The sequence below is a fragment of the Cynocephalus volans genome, chromosome 8 (assembly GCF_027409185.1).
Source record: "Cynocephalus volans isolate mCynVol1 chromosome 8, mCynVol1.pri, whole genome shotgun sequence".
Taxonomy (NCBI): domain Eukaryota; kingdom Metazoa; phylum Chordata; class Mammalia; order Dermoptera; family Cynocephalidae; genus Cynocephalus; species Cynocephalus volans.
This window is the reverse complement of record NC_084467.1, coordinates 73,809,256-73,824,169: the sequence shown is the minus strand read 5'-3', so window position 1 is coordinate 73,824,169 and position 14,914 is coordinate 73,809,256. Positions and strand designations below refer to the sequence as shown.

Below are 14,914 nucleotides of genomic sequence, written 5' to 3'. Positions count from 1 at the left end.
AATCAGGTTCTAGAAGTTTCCACCATGCTCCAGTATGAGGGGTCTTCAAAAGATTCATAGAAAATGCATATTATGAAAAACTGTGCATGGATTGAAAAAATTTTTTTGCTCCAAAATGAACCTGTACTCACCTGTTATGATATGTCTGAACAAGATCTAGTTTGAGGTACTAGGAGGGATAAGACATAAGTTTGAAAAGAGACCCTATCAGCACAACATAAATTCTGCTAAAATTGAAGCAAGAACAAACATCAAATTTATGGCAAAGCTTGGATAGAAGAATGGTGAAATCACTGATGCTTTATAAAAAGTTTATGGGGGCAAAGCCCCAAAGAAATTAGCAGCTTACAGACGGATAACTGGTTTTACAAAGTATGAGATGAGGTTGAAGATGAAGCCTGCAGCAGCAGACCATCCATATCAATTTGAGGGGAAAAAATGAATCTTCTTGTTGTTTTTTTAATGAGGTATTTTATTTTACTTTTTTCATCTTATTTTTTTATTGGCGACTGGCCGATAAGAGGAACCAAACCCTTGACCTTGGTGTTACAAGGCTGTGCTCTAACCAATTGAGCTAACTGGCTGCCCCTGAATCTTAGGACTGATGATTAAAAGCAGAAACAATAGCCAACACCACAGACATTTCAGTTGGCTCAGTTTACACAATTCTGGCTCAAAAATCACAGTTGAGCAAACTTTCTGCTCCATGGGTGCCAAAACTGTTGTGCCCAGGTCAGCTGCAGACAAGAGCAGAGTTTTAAATAAAAATTTTAAACAAGTGTGATCAAGATCCTGAAGCATTTCTTTGAAGAATTGTGACAGGAGATGAAACTTGGCTTTACCAGTATTATCCTGAAGATGAAGCACAACCAAAACCATAGTTATCAGGAGATGGAAGTGTTCCAGTCAAACAAAAATGGACTAGTCAAGGGCGAAGGTCATGGAAATAGTTTTTTGGGATGTTCAAGTCATTTTGCTTGCTTTCTGGAGTGCCAGAGAATGATATCTGCTTGCTCTGACAGTGTTTTGAGAAAATTAGCCAAAGCCTTATCAGAAAAATGCCCAGGAAAGCTTCAGCAGAGAGTCCTTCTCCACCATGACAATGCTACTGCTCATTCTCTCATCAAACAGGGGCTATTTTGCAAGAGTTTCAATGGGAAGTCATTAGGCATCCATCTTATGGTCCTGATTTGGCTCTTTGACTTTTTTTTTGTTTCCTACTCTTAAAAAAATCTTTGAAGGGCACCCATTTTTCTTCAGTTAATAATGTAAAAAAGGCTGCATTGACATGGTTTAATTCCTAGGACCCTTAGTTCTTTAGGGATGGACTAAATGGCTTGTGTCATCACTCACAAAAGTGTCTTGAACTTGATGGGGTGTATGTTGGTGTTGAGAAATAAAGTATATATTTTTTATTTTTATTTTTATTTCATTTTTCCATGAACCTTTTGTAGTTCTCTCATATACTCCAGGGAGATTTTGTTTAGATTTTCTAAAATTATCCCTTCTTTACTCTAAAACCTAGAGTTCACGATAGAGATCAGTATATTCCAAAATCTGTCAGTCCAAGGCACTATATAGTGCCATGACTGAGACATACTAGGAAGTTCCAGTGTCCTCCATGAGTCACTAGAGATGCTAGAACATGCTATACTTACCACAACCTTGTAAAAGGCCTATAGAGCTGCTCGAAGTATGATCCATGGAGCAAGAGCAATGGCATCATCTAGAAGCTTAGTAGAAATGCAGAATCTCAGGGTTCACACTCATACCAACTCACAGATCCCCAGGTGGTTCATAAACACATTAAAGTGTGAGAAGCACTGTTGAAGAAGGTGTGTGTTACATCTTTCACCCTCATTAATTTCTATTTATCAATCACAGACCAAAAGTTTATGATTGGCTTTAAATGATAGCTATTTTGTTATTGTTATAAAAAATTATATTTTATTATTATAAAAATGATTGCATTGCCTGAAGGAAAGACAGACTAGTAAAAACTATTGTGGGAAACTAATATATGAGGGTACTTCAAAATGTTCACAGAAAGGTTTGTGTTATCTTTTAATTCTATTTTTCCATGAACTTTTTTTGTTGTTGTTTGTTTTTTATTATTACTTTTTTTCATGAACTTTTTGAAGTACCCTCATATTTGTTTTATTTTCTAACATAGTCCTTGCACAGACTTAGAATGAGATTTAACAGATCATTTATCTGACTAGTAGGCAACATATCAATACAGAGACCTATGATTATACCTTGTCAGAACAAATGGCTTTGCTTTTCATTCAGTTCCCCATGAAGGTTAACTTAGGGAAGATCTAGAACAATGATTCTTGAAGTATAGTCCTTGGACCATCAGTATCCACATCACCTGGGAACTTGTTAAAAATGCAAATGCTTGGGCCCTGTTGAATCAGAGGCTGTATTTTAACAAGCCCTCAGGTAATCGTGAAGCATGCCGGAGTTGGAGACCCATTGGTTTTGAGCCGTTATTATCTCCTGATACCTATGAGGTTGCGGCTTTTTTTCTCTGGTGTCTATAGTAAACTTCTCTAACTGACAGATTTAGTAACAAAATTAGCCTCTTCCCACATTTTCATGTAGGAAAATCTAGGTGTCCGCACTAGGTAATACCAAAGGAATTATTATAGCAAGATGTTCTCATGGATATACAATTAAAAATACTCTAGCATTACTATGGTAGAACTTGATATAATCAGTACCTTTATCAGCACCGCACTCTCCCGAGTGAGCCACGGGCCGGCCCTAATCAGTACCTTTAGATAAATAAAAGAAATTAATGCCCGGCTAAAGAATCATGCTTACTTTTCCCTAAAGTTAGTTAAAATTCTGACATCATGGTGTGCCCAGGTGGCTTTTTTTTTTTTTTTGGACACTCAATAAAATTTACTCACATTAATATCTAACACTGATTAGCCACATTGCACAGAAATTGCTGATTTTTGAATCTCAGCACATTAAAATTAAAGTCTCTTCTTGTTAAATACAAAAAAAGAAGTAGTGGAAAATGGATAAAATCTGAATAAAGTCAAAAGTTTATTTAATAATAATGTACCAATGTTGGTTCTTAGTTTTGAAAAATGTACTATGGCAGTGTAAGATGTTAACATTCAGGGAAACTTTGTGAGGGTGTATAGGAATTCTGTGTATTATTTTTGCATCTTTTCCATAAATCTGAAATTATTCCAAAATAAAAAATTACTTTAAAAAAGTTTTTCTTTGATCCTTCACTTAACAAAGCCCTTGAGGTATTACAAGGTAAAAGAAATTAAAGAACTGCTGTATACCAACTCAGGCTGCCTGTTTGTGTGTAGACCAACAGTCGTTTAATTTGTTGTGTTGGGATGCCTACAAAGCTAAGTAACAAAACACATTTACTAAATATGTAGGACAGATAGTTAAAGCAGGGAAGGTGCTTTCTTTACTCTCCATTCCTTGAACTTTTATGTATAGTTTCTACTCAAGTACTTTGCACTTGGTGATATGTTGTTTTAATAATAATCCTTAAATCATTTCATGGGTGACTGTTCCCATCCACCCCCGCCCTCCTCCAGAGCACTTAATGCAGTGTGCTGCAGGAAATAGGCATTCAGAGAGCTCACATCTCTCTGACTAACTGACTGACTCAATGTGCTACCTGTAATTATATTTTAAAATTTAATCAGGGCAGTTCTAGGAACTCGAGGGGATAAAGTAAAAATCAACTATTCAAGTTAGGTTTGCATAAATTGCCTAGAGTGAATAGACTTCATCAAAACTTGTCAAAATGCAGAATTTCTAAGTGGAAACCAGAATATCAAAAATTTAAATCATCCATATGAAATACACTCATGACTGAGGTGAATAGTTCGTGGTGAAGTTAACATTTCTAGAATAAATTTTGGGCTAACAAATGATCCATGGAGCATTTACCAGTCTTACTTCTCTCAGGCTTTTTGATTCATTTTATTTTATTTTTTAAGATAATCAAGAATCATAAATATTATCTTGCTGTGGCTGTTGTTCTGTCTTGAGAAATTCTGAAAAAGGCCTGTAACAGAAAGAACCATTTATTTCCGTGATCTTCCTCAGTAGTACCTATGTGAACTAAAGCCAAGGCTACTTAATGATGCCGAGAATTATGATACATCTAACATTAGAGATTCTCAAAGTGTTTACAATATATCATCTCAGTCCTTCTAAAATTCCTATAAAATAGATGCAAGGCAGGAATTATCATTTTTCCAGTGGGAAAATGGAAATTCAAAGAGATTAAAACATCCAGATTAAACTACAAATTGTAATTCTTATGCCATTGTTCTTTCAACTAATCATTCTCTTAGATCCCTATTACTTAAGTCATTAGATGAACACAACCCCATATATGTGCATGTAACTCATTTTCTTTTCTTGACTGTGCAGTGTATATTCAGAAACAAAGCACTTGATGAAGTGTGATATGGTAAAAGGCAGATGCATGAAGTTTGCAGCTGTGAATGTAAGGGCAATATTTGTTTTTTGTTTAACTATTTCAACTCATGTTTCATATCATGGAGATGGTAGAGCTTGATACAGTTTTGGCAAAATGAATATAAGAAAAAAATAATATATTTAGTGTATCACTTCCCATTTCTGTAATTAGGGAGACTTACTTTAGGGCTTCCCAATTATATAAAGTGGCAAAAAGTTATCTTTATGATTTTCTGAAGGGAGATAAGAAATTGAAAATTATTTGGTTGACACAATTGCAAAATTGTTGGTAAGAAGCCAGGAGAATTACTGATTTTTTTTCCAGGTTTCTTTCTCAGGAATAAAATAGTTTTCAAAACCTCAATGACATTTTACATTCTAATCATTCACAGGGAGGTCGATATTTGAGCCGATTAAAGGAGGTTTACCATTTGAACTGGTAGAAAAGTGCCTTCTAGCCTTAGACAAAATGAAGATGTAACCTAATATACTTCACATATATGATGTAAGATGCCATCTATTTTATATTTTATCTCCAATCTAGCATGACCATTTCTGCATTTGTTGTGAATCTGACATCTAACATAGAGAGGTCATAAGGTTTGTTGTTCTAGATGGGAGATATTGTGTGTAATCTTTTCCAGAGGCACATTCCATTATCGTATCCCACATTTAAATTAAGGAGCCATGGTGGTGATACACAGGCATCTTCATTAAAGATGGAAGTCTCCCTAAACTTGGAATTGTGTTTAATGAATATAGCACATTTCGTTCATATAAACTATTAAGATTATTCAAGTGCTCATTTATTCATCCATACTACAAATATTTCTGAGCACTCACAACCAGACAAAGACCTTGTGAAGAAGACAAAGAAACAAGCAACGTAATATCTAATGACAAGCCTAAATGTACAAACATGAAATCTTAGATTTCAATCCAGGCATTAATTACACTGGTAAAGAACAGTATTGCGGGAGTCAGAAGATTGTACCTACTAGTAAGTGCTCAGTAAATGCTGTGATATTAAGTAAAGAGAGATCCCTTTGTTTTGGAAGGAATGTATTATAATGGGTAAGAACACAGGTTTTAGAGTCGGTCAGATCTGGGTTCCAGTCCCAGCTCACCCCTGTGAGCTGTGTGATCTTGGGCAAGTCCCTTAACTTCTCTAGGCCTTTTTCCTACTTCTGTAAAGAAACATCGATAATAAAAACACTTAGCTCATGGGGTTCTGATGATTAGATGAGATTGAAATTCACAAAACAGCTCTTAGCACAAACTGTCTAGCACTGAGTATGCTCTCATTAAGTACCTCCTATTATTAGTAGTCTATTATTATAATCAGAAGATTTCTAAGAGAATACAAGAACTAAGGTGAACCTGCCCAGTGTTTGAGCTGAATGCAAGCCCTAACTCATTTTTTGCTGTTACTAGAATAAGAGAAGATAAGTGATGCCTCTGTTGGAGATCTACTCAATTACTTTGGGTAAATGCATATAAATTCATTTATTTATTCATTCGTTTATTTATTCATCAAATATTTCTTATGCACCTTCTCATTTCTGGCTACTGTGCTAGTTATCAGGAACAAAGGTAAGTACAAACACTCAGGCCCATCTTTCAGACGAATGGAGAAGACAGACATTTAATAAATGACTACATAATATACATAGTTACGACAATGGGTGTTATGAAAGAATATACTGTACTCTAAGAGTATGTAACAAGGGATACCTTCATAGTTCAGGGAAGACTTTCCTGAGAAAGTGACTTATAAGTTGAAATCTAATGGACTGGGAAGTAGGGAGGGAGGAGTGGGGAAGGGTATTTAGGCAAGGGGAGCAGCATAGAGAAGGCTGAACTTGGTGTGCCGGAGGCCTTGAGAAACCAGTGTGGATGGAAGCAGAGAGAGGGGAGGTGGCTCCATGAGACTGTTGGCAGGGCTTTGGGGGTAATGGTAGGATTTAAATCTTTTTTCTAGATGTATTAATGGTAAGACAATAAAGGTTTAAGTAGAGACATGCTGTGATCAGATCCATGTTTTGAAAGAGCAGTATTCCATGTTACTGACTACCCCATGGGGTGTGGGGAAATAATTAAGTGAATTGGTATTCCAACCCTAGGGAAGAATGTAGTTGTGGCTGGAAGGTCAAAAAACAATGGAATGCCCATTGCAATGTTACTGTACACAGAAGGGGTGCATGAACGTCCTGGAGGTGATGCCACTGTTACAATATCTCATCAATGTACACTCAAAGAGCAGTTGAAGAATCATACAGTTCTTGTAGGTATTGTCATACCCAATGCAAGCATTCCAAATCTAATCAATGCAGATATGATCAAGGAAGGAGCAGCAGTCATCAATGTGGGAATAAATTGAGTTCAAGGTCCCATAACTGCTAAAGCCAAGTTGGTTGGAGATGTAGATTTTGTTTATTTTTGGCAGCTGGCTGTTTAGGGGATCTAAACCCTAGACTTTGGTTGTTACCAGTACCACACTCAAACTGAGTAAGCTAACCAGCCAGCCCTGGAAATGTGGATTTTGAAGGAGTCAGGAAAAAAGCCAGTTACATCACTCCAGTTCCTGGAGGTGTTGGTCCCATGGCAGTGGCGATGCTAATGAAGAATACCATTATTGCTGCAAAAAAAGTGCTAAAGTATGAAAAGCGGGAAGTGTGGCAGTCTAAGGAACTTGAAGTGGCCACTAATTAACTGTTGTGTCTCTGTCACAAAAAGAACTCCAAGCCAGTTCAAAAAGCAAAGCAGGGCAATATTTATTCTACTGAAATGATTTAAAATGATGCTTTGTGTTTATTGAAAGTTTAAATGGGTGCGTGTTTGTGCACATGGCCTGGTGAGTACCTCACCAGGGAGCACACCAGTGTCATGCTGGATCATGTGATCTAGCCAGGAGCAGCCATTAACCTAGTGATTAACATGGGAGACACTGTCACATTGAAAATGGATGCTTAACTTTGTCAAGCCACTTTGGTTAAAAATTTGCCTTTTCTAGAACTGCATTTCTCAAGTGCTATTCCAGTAAGAGTTGATACTCATTTTAGGTTCCAAACCTTTTGAGTTGAACTAGTCAAACAAAAGAAAAAATGTTTCTAGAGAAAATCAGGAGAAGGCGAAATGGTAGTAATTGAGCAGAAAAAAATTACCCGAGTTTATATACATATTGATTGATAACCAGATTTATCTAAATAGAACTGAATTGGCTAGGATGAAGAAAAACTACATGTTAGCCATATTCCCTAGCTGTCTTTTTGTGGCATAGTCACTGCAAAAATGTTAATGTTTAGGGTTGTTCCATTTGCTATTTGCTCTCATTTTATGTGTGTTACCCTTCAGTGAGGTCTCCCATTTTAGTTTTCTAGGATTGAAAGGCTTGTTTTATAAGTTATTCATGTATATTGTCATATTTGGCTTTTGCTATATACTTAAATTTCATTGTTAAATTTTTGTATTGTTAGAGGGTGTCTGTATGCTTTTTTTGGTATATTTTGAAACCTATTTTTGTAAAACAAAACTTCGGCTTGGTAATCATTAAGGCAGTTTGTAAAAATATGCAACCAACTTTTCCACCAAAGAATTGCCAAAAGCAGCCTGCTTTTCTCTGATGTAACCTGTTGGCCTTCCTGAAAGATTTTCAAGAGCTGGAGTTGATATTGAATTTAATCAATCAAACTTTCTGATTTAAATTGTTTTTTGGTTTTTTGTTTTGTTTTTTTGTCTGTCATAAAATACATCTGTCTGGTGTGAAATGTTTCTTTTCTTTTTTTTGGATGTCAATCCACCTTTATTGGAAGAAACCCTGCACTGTAATTGTTTTAAATAATGCACGCCCTGCCCCACCCCAGTGCCTGGTGGGCTCAGATGATCATCTCCAGCTGCCTGGCATACCTGATGACCTGTTTGGTCAGTTTGGTGGAGGGGATGTTGGTGTCTTCAGGCTTCTGTTGCTGGCTGGCAAAACTGCAGTTGTTGTTGGGGTCCAGGTCCCAACCTTGCTTCTTTGTGTAGTCCGTCACCCTTTTGGGGTGTGTTGAAGAAGAAGATCTGGGTGGCCTCAGTGAAAAGAATTTTCTCATAAGCCTTCTCCATGCATCCAGCAATCTCGTCCTTTATAGTGTCAAGCAGGATTTCCATGAAGAAGGTATAGCTCTAGGTGGGGATGTTACCTTTGGCTAGAAACACCTTGTTGTAGGTGCCCTCCATCAAGTATTGCTTGAGAGACATCAGGGTGCTTGATGTGGACACTGGTCTGGTTGTCCTTGGCAGGCAGCCATTCCAACTGTGTGGAACTCAGCGACCCAGTTCTGGGAGAGCAGGAAGAGGAGGTTGAGGCCCAAGAACGGGTGCATGTAGGCTGATTTGAGGAGTTGCTCCTTGTCATCAAAGTAGTAGCATTTCAGCTGGGCCATGTAGCACTGAAAGGAGGGGATGTCCTTGCTTAGGATGCTCCACTGGGCCCCAATCTCCAGTATGTCATGGTGAGAATGAGCTGCTGTTTGGTCAGCTTGGTCCCTGTGGTTGGCAGAAAGTTGAGCTCCAGCAAAACCAGCTTGAGGCAGCCCAGCTCTTCTCTGCACTTGCTAAGATCAGGGCTTTTATGATTCTACTTCCCCTTGAGTTGCTTGTACATGCCATCAGGACCGCACCTGAGGCCACAGCTGGCCCAGAGCTCTAGAGCCTGCCACCTCATTTACTGCTGCAGTCATCATCTTCCATGATGCAGCAAACCGCCTGCCTGATTTATGGCAGCCTGAAGTGAGTTTCTCAAAAAAATAAATAAATAAATAAGACAGAGAGTAGACAAATCCCTCATAAGCTTGTCTGTGGAAGGGAGGACAGAGATAAGGTGGTAGTGATATAGGAGGTGCTCAGTTTCCCTGGGTTCAGCTTTCAGGACATACCTCTGAGTTTCCAGCCACTCCCTAAGGTCTCAGACCCCCTTGTCTAGGCTTTCCCCTAGAGGAAAGTTACCGTTGCCAGTTAGACCTATTTGCAGCACCAACATGGGAAAAATGAGACCACAAAGGACTGGCTTATGCAAATGCAGTGGCAGGGCCTGCTCAATAGAGAAGGGTTATATAACCCTGTTGAATGACCTTCTTCTAGAGGTGCTAGAGAGCACAGAATATTCTTGAATATGCCTGGTGCATGTGCCAAGACTTGACCAATGAACATGCTCCAGGAAGAGACCAACTGGGCATGTACAAGACTAATGTTACATAACCGGGAACCACCCCCTTAATTGAATATTCATTAGGTGGTGAAACTATAAAAGCTGAATCCCAGCAGAAGGCAGGGTTGTTGCTCACTTTCCTGGAGGCAACTGGCTCTTTGCTGGCTGAGGTGTGTATAATTTGTATTGAACTTACTTTCAGCAAGCAGCTGCTCTCTCTCTTGAGCCAACCTGTATTCTGTACTGAACTTGAAGTGTGCATTTCTTGCTTTTGTGTAAAACTTGGTGTGGGCCCTGCTCAGTCTCTGGAGCTAGGCCACACTCTCTCTGGGGAACCTGTATTTCTTATCTGTTATATTAAATTTGTTCTCACTTTCTACTGTGACTCTGCCGTTGAATTCTTCCCTGTGGTGGAGTCTAGAACCTGGTAAGAGGACTGGGTGGGTTGAGGCCAACTATTGTCACCCCCCTCAACCCTCCCTCTGACATCAGTAGTAAGAGAAGACAGTGAGGTCGAGGGAGTATGTTTTAGAGGTGAAGAGACTGAATATGTTTGAAAGCTGATGGGAAGAATCCAGTACAGAAAGTGATTAGGAATTGAACACACAAGGGAGAAGGCAGTTAGGGTGTGACCCAGAGCACAGTAAGAGAAACTGGCCTTAAACAGGAAAAAGGAAAGCAAGAAATTGGTTCCATTTTATGCAGGCTTCAGTTTGTGGAAATTGAGGGAGGTTCCGACCCTTTTGTGTAGTAGAGGCGACATTATAGGGGGAGATTTTAGCTATAGTAAAAACAAAGAATATTAACTATTACTGCTTTATCATCATCTTAGAAGCCTTTAGATTTCAAATTCCATTTGACCTAAGACATTTTCCAAGGTAAATAGGTTTGGACTCTCTGATACATTGTTAGTAAATCTTAGAGCTCTGATCCCAGGAAATAAGACTGACTGAAAATATGAATACTGATTCATGAATTAACTGGATTCACTAATTAGTTATAATTCTCCAAGCTAGGTGGGGTAAAATTGTTTTTCACAAAGTTTAAGGTTTTTTTTAACTGCTGCCTTCTTCCCAAACTAAAAGGCAGCCTTTTCTCTCGTGGCCACCTCCAATTAAGTAACCTCTTTTGACTCATATTTAATTATTTTTCACTTACTAAGCTCTTACGCGAGAAAGTATGTTCAAGTGTGGCTGGGTCGATTCAGATTTCTATTTACCCTATTACCCCCCTTCATTTATCAGTTCCCTAAGGGTCATTCTCTATTGCAGCAGTTTGAATTGTTTCTTATATCCTGAGAGAACCTGGATCCTACTATGATGGAAACAAATAAACTCCTGTTTACATGTGCATTCTGTTTTTATACTTCTCTTTTACTGTATTGTAATAACCAAAAAAATTGTGGTCATATGGCAAGGAATACATTTTATTGCAATAATAATGGCAGCTAACATTTACTTAGCACTTTTTACAAGCCAAGCAATGTTCTAAGGGCTTTACTTCTATGACTCATTTAATTCTCTCAACAATCCAAGGCGTTGGGTGCTATTATTGACCTCTTTTTTATAGATTAGGCAACTGAGGCACAGAGTGGTTAAATATGTTGCCCAGAGTCACCCAACCAGAGCCAGGATCCACACCAAAGCAGTCTGACTCTTGATCCCACATTCCTAAGGGCTATACTATAAAATTATTTACCATATAAAACCCATTATTTCATTAGTAATTAAACATATGATAATATTTTTGAGTATAAGTTTTACCACTACATAACTGAAATGAAGGTAAATAAAAATTTGCAGAAGTAATATTGGCAAATAAGGGAGGCAGAAAATGTTGCATTACACTTGCAAATGGACATGGGGATTACTTAAGGAGAGTGAATATTTGGAGAGTCTAATGAAACCTTGTGTCCTACCTAGACCATTCTTCCCTCCACACTGGTATACCTCTAGTAGAGAACTACTGCTTTAGTAAACATTCTGCATGACTCCCTACACCTGCTGTATATGATTCTAAAAAGAGTGGGCCCTGAGGACTGTTGGTGTGTGATTGGAAAGTTCATTAGTTTATTTACTTATTCAAAAACTATTTGTTCAGAACCTGCCCCCCAAAGCTCCCAGATCTGTAGGGGAGACAAATATGAAAACACATAATTACAACACAGTAAAATCAAAAATAAAGGCATGTGCAGGATATACAGTGGAGATACTGAGATGAAGCGGGGAAGTGGTGGGTGAAAGGATGTTAGGAGAAGAGGGTACTCTAGAGGCATTCCTAAAAAGGAGGTGTTTGAATTTGGTGAGTGAGTTCTGCAGGCAGACAAGGAATAGGGAAAGACATTCCAAGCAGAGGGAGTGGCATGTGTAAAGACTCATGGATATGAAATAGGATCATGTGTTCAAGGAATTGCAAGTCTGTTGATATCATGTGGACATAGGTGCAGGGAAGGAAGGGAATTGAAAATGAAGCTGGTCAAGTAGCAGGGATTACAAGAATATGAAGGAATAAGGGGCTTTATTAGAGGGAATGGTGAGCCAATGAATAGCTATAAGCAGGGGAGTGACACAGTGAATTTAGTGCTCAGACAAATTAAACTCCACATCTTCTATTCGATTATCACACGTGAGCAACGTATTAAAAAGTAATTAAGCATATGATATTTTTATATCTCTGAAGTGACCATCTATAGTGGGCATATTTTTTTATGGTTTCCCAGCATTCCTTCTTTCTTTTTCTTTCCTTTTCTTTTCCCCTTCCTTCCTTCCTTCCTTCCTTCCTTCCTTCCTTCCTTCCTTCCTTCCTTCCTTCCTTCCTTCCTTCCTTCCTTCCTTCCTTCCTTCCTTCCTTCCTTCCTTCCTTCCTTCCTTCCTTCCTTCCTTCCTTCCTTCCTTCCTTCCTTCCTTCCTTCCTTCCTTTTTTGTAATAGCACTTGTTTTTCCTTTGTGGGATTACCTCTACCCCAATGCCTACAGTCTCCTGCAACTATCAAACAAGTTGTCTTATTCTCCTTGGCTGAAGGTTGGGCAAGTGATCTGAGCAAGGCTCCTCCAGACTCCATGAATTTAAATTTTGTGAGGAGTGACTCAAGGATGGAAAAAGATTGGATTTGATTCATCTCTTGTCAGTGTCCTGAAGGAGTATCCCTGTACTTCCTGTTACCCAAGTTACCAAAGTTACTTCAGTTCTCCCCTTTCTGGAAATAGGTGTTCCCAGATTGCCTTTGATTCCCTGAACTTCTCCATAAACTTCCTGTAAATTCCATTTTTGCTTGAGATAACAAATTCTGTTCAAACCAGGTACAGTTCGCTTCTAAGCTAAGAACCTTAATTTATATATCACCTGGGGGAATGATCTGCTTACTATTACCTGCTAAAATTAGCTGGAAATGTTGTCCTAGGGTTATTGTTCTCCTACCAGCCAAGAGACAGCAGAAAGCCCTTTTCCCTCTGGGTCTCAATGCCCTACCAGTGTACTGGCAAGGAATGGCCTTAGGTTTGCTTTGCTCTCAGAATCTGCAGTACTTCCTCACACTTCTCTTCTCCCCTCAGCCACGAACCTGGAAAAGAGAAATCTCTAGTTGTGAAAGTCTTTTTCACTTTATATTTTTGGCCAAGACACTTTTTCTATGTTTGTCATAGAAATTCATACCCTTTGCAAAAACAACTTTGTTCTCCTAAGATCTTGGAAGAATAATGAAAAAGACTTGTAGGTCTCTTCTGCTTGCCAGCTTGTCTCAAAGCCACTTAGAGGCCATAAACACATAATTACCTATGTGCTTAATTTGGGAGGCAGGTTGAATATAGAAGAAAAATGAAAAGGCACAAGGGAGGAAAAGAAAACAGGTTATCACTTTGAAATACCCCAGTAGTTTAGTAATAAAAATAAGGGACATATTTATTTCAACATATTTTTATTATCATTCTTTATAACTTTTTTATATTTTATTTTATAGTTTACTCACAGATGGAGAGTTATAAATTTATTACTAGATACATTGGGTTGTTTTCCTGGGTATATAGTGGCTCTTTTTAGTCATGGTAATGCCAGCAATGATTATGCTTGTGTCCAAAGGTGAACAATCTTCCTGCATGTTCCAAATCATCTGAAAGAGCTGTCGGAAGCCATACTTAACCATCAGAATGTTTGGGACGCAGCCTCTTCATCTCCAACACTGGCTTTTGAGTCACTGGCTAGGTGTTGTCATTTAGTCATCTTTTTCATGCACACCTTCTGACGTCTGGTATGCCAAGCTTCCTGTATGCTTTCATGTAGTATTGAATCCAGATGGAGAAATGTATTGGGGTGCAATAAATGACTATGAGTACTTTAATGTGTCTCCTGTTTGGAATTCGTAGTGGTTTCTTTCCTAAATCTCCATCTCCACCTCATTCTGAAACCATTTTCACCAGGTTAAATAGACATTCTGATAGAACCAGGGCTCAAGGGAGATGAAATGGTGCCTCCTCTAATCCTGACCACACTGTCATTCTCCCTTCTCACATCATTTCTTTTTTGCCACAGAAACTTGGAGCTTTGTGGTACAGAGAAGACTGAGGCAAAAAGGAAGAGTGAAGGCACCAAAAGGGGAAAAAGTCAGTAAAGGAAGCTGGAGAGAAGATTGAACATTTGAAAGAGAAGGAGGAATCAGTACCCTTAAAACATTTTGAAATATTTGCTGCCATTTTTAATGCTATTGTTGATTTCCCTTATAAACAAAAACAAAGGATTAGAATTAGTGAACAGAATATTCACAAGTGTCACTTCCGTCTGCTCTCCGCAGACATCTGTACCCCCTCCCGCCAGCTCCCCTCATCGCCCTTTCCCCAAGCCTTTCTAACAGAGGATGTTTCAGCTACGTATGTTGTGTTAGAGGCCATTTCACTAAATTACAATGGTCTTGAATATGTATGTCCTTTCAACATGTGTCTTAGGCTCTTGTTCATTATTATTAATTAAGCAGAGGACTGCTTCTAACTGCTTTTACTAAGTAGTGAAGTTTTCCCTCTTCCATAAACTGCCTGAGAGGACAACCAAAGACAGGAATCAAGATTTGAATCCACCTCTTACTGCTATCCTCAGGATGAAGGTAGCTTCTATTCTGGATCTCATAGAGCCACTTTCTATTCTTGCTCATGTTTATATTTTATTTTATGTGATTTCTTTTTATCTGTATGTTTTTCGTAGTATTTGAAAACTTGTGTGTGGCTTCAACCTTTTTCTTTGGATGAATGTAGCTGATAGTAATAT

At 38.5% G+C, this 14,914-nt stretch overlaps 2 pseudogenes; one reads left to right on the top strand and one right to left on the bottom strand.

Annotated features, from left to right (window-relative positions):
• The first annotated feature begins 5,382 nt into the window (after positions 1–5,382).
• Positions 5,383–7,185, top strand: LOC134384190 (bifunctional methylenetetrahydrofolate dehydrogenase/cyclohydrolase, mitochondrial-like; annotated as a pseudogene).
• A 1,163-nt stretch (positions 7,186–8,348) lies between these two features.
• Positions 8,349–9,227, bottom strand: LOC134385266 (26S proteasome non-ATPase regulatory subunit 8-like; annotated as a pseudogene).
• Between the last annotated feature and the right edge of the window lie 5,687 nt (positions 9,228–14,914).